Raw genomic sequence first — 2,183 nt, 5'->3', positions numbered from 1 at the left:
GGATTAGTCTCCGTTTATGGTGGCATTGTAACAACAAACCCAATTTTACCAAATGTAACAGAGGCTTTAGTCTATAATAATGGGGTTGCATTTTAAATCCCATCGTCATAGATATTTGTAATATATCAATATTTCTTCTTTATGATATTGCCTATGATTGCAATCCTCCGATAGGAAATATTGAAAAGGGGAGAGAGAGAAAGAGAGATTTATTTAAAGGAATTGGCTCATGCAGTTATGGGAGCTGGCAAATCCAAAATTTGCAGGGCAGGCCAGCACGCTGGAAATTCCAGCAGGAGTTGACGTCTCAGTCTTGAGACTGAAGGCAGCCTGGAGACAGCTCCTTCCTTCTTGGCGAACCTCAGTCTTTTCTCTTAAGGCCTTCAACTGATTAGATGTGGACCACCTACATCATGGACAGTAATCTGCTTTACTCAAAGTCTACTGATTTAAATGTTAATCACATCTTAAAAAATACTTTCACAACAATATCTAAACTGGTGTTTGCCCAGACAACTGGGTATAATAGCCTAGACAATTTGACACATAAAATTAACCAGTATAGTCCACTGCTTATCAATTCGATATTCATACACATCTCCTTAAACAATACTTAATTTCCAAATAAAAACAATAATAAAGTTGTACTTCTGCCTAATATGAGACAATTATCCCATGTATAGCTGAAAGCACATTAACCCCTTCCCTAGAAGAGGAGCCAAAATCCTTGGGCAATGTTCACTCTTCTTCTTGATATCCTGTAACTTTATGATGTAAACTTAACAATACTTAAATACTATGATATAAAGTTAATATATCTTATGTTATATGATAAGGGGATAAGGGAGGAAAGAAAACAAAGGTAGACAGATAGCTAGATACACACATACAGACAGATAGCTAGAGACACACATACATATATATATATATATATACACACACACACAAGCATGTTTATAACAAAAAAGGAAGAAATACTTAGAAGAATTATAGTCTTCATTTCTATAACTGGTCACATGGTCATAGCTGGTATTGATAACTACATTCACATTCTCCCACTGCACATTACATATTCCTTTTGCCCTCAGCAAGCACCTTGGCTGGTTGTGGTTCTTTTTTCTTTTTTTAATTGAGGTATAGTCAATATACAATATTATATGTTTCAGGTATACAGCATAGTCATACACAATTTTTAAAGATTATGCTCCATCTCTGGTTATTATAAAATTTTGGCTATATTCCCCATGCTGTATAATATATCCTTGTAGCTTATTTATTTTATACATAGTAGTTTGTATGTCTTCATCCCCTTCCCCCACCTTGGCCCTCCCACTTCCCTCTCCCCACTGGTAACCACTAGTTTGTTCTAAAAATATGGGACGCTTCACAAATTTGCACGTCATCCTTGTGCAGGCACCATACTAATCTTTTCTATATCATTCCAATTTTAGTATATGTGCTGCCCAAGCGAGTACTGGTTGTGGTTCTTCACCCAGCAGAGTGACCCAAACCTTCATTCATGAAGCATCTGGGCCATTAATAGGCCTGCCTGAATTAGACTGTTGTAGTTTTCCAGGGCATGTTACTAAGAGAAGCAGTAACCTTCATTGTTTGAAGCAGTCCAGTTTCCCCTTGGTAATCAGGATCAATCACTCCAGCCAGTACAGTAACCTCCTTCTTTGCCTGTTAACTCGGAGGAATGAAAAGCCCACAGTGGCCAGGCGGCAGTCTTAACTTCCAGTTCATGGAATCCCTGCTGTGTCCCTGGTGGATGCATTCCTCCCTTTGGCACAGAGACCTCTAGACCAGAGAACATAAGGTCACAGGGACAGGAAGCAAAATGTTGTGTCGGTGGATCACTAGAGGTAATAGGGAGTGGTGCCCCTCCCATTTCCACTCATCGACTCTGGGACCTGGACCCATGAGCCCTGGCTATAAGAGAAAGAGCATCATACATTGGATGCCAATTTAGAGCCTCCTGGAAATTTCCACCTCCTGGAAAACCTTGCAGCAGCCCTGCAAGGTATTGCCACCTAGCTGTTGTTATAACTTCATCCTCAGAAGGCCTTTCCACTATTCTATCAAGGTGACTGCTTCGCGATGGTTGGGGAACATGGAAATATATGAGGGTGGGCCATTGCCCCAAATCATGGGCCTTGAAGTGAGTTCCTTGATCAGAAGCA

The 2,183-nt window shown here is 40.1% G+C and overlaps 1 non-coding gene across 1 annotated transcript; it reads right to left on the bottom strand.

Moving 5' to 3' along the window:
* Positions 1–1,368: 1,368 nt before the first annotated feature.
* Positions 1,369–1,475, bottom strand: LOC130854666 (U6 spliceosomal RNA). Its single transcript, XR_009054115.1, has one exon. It is a non-coding gene; the product is annotated as a U6 spliceosomal RNA (small nuclear RNA).
* Between the last annotated feature and the right edge of the window lie 708 nt (positions 1,476–2,183).

This window comes from Hippopotamus amphibius, chromosome 5 (genome assembly GCF_030028045.1).
Source record: "Hippopotamus amphibius kiboko isolate mHipAmp2 chromosome 5, mHipAmp2.hap2, whole genome shotgun sequence".
In the NCBI taxonomy this organism is placed as follows: Eukaryota; Metazoa; Chordata; class Mammalia; order Artiodactyla; family Hippopotamidae; genus Hippopotamus; species Hippopotamus amphibius.
Note: the sequence above shows the minus strand (reverse complement) of the source record. Positions and strands in the feature narration are given on the sequence as shown.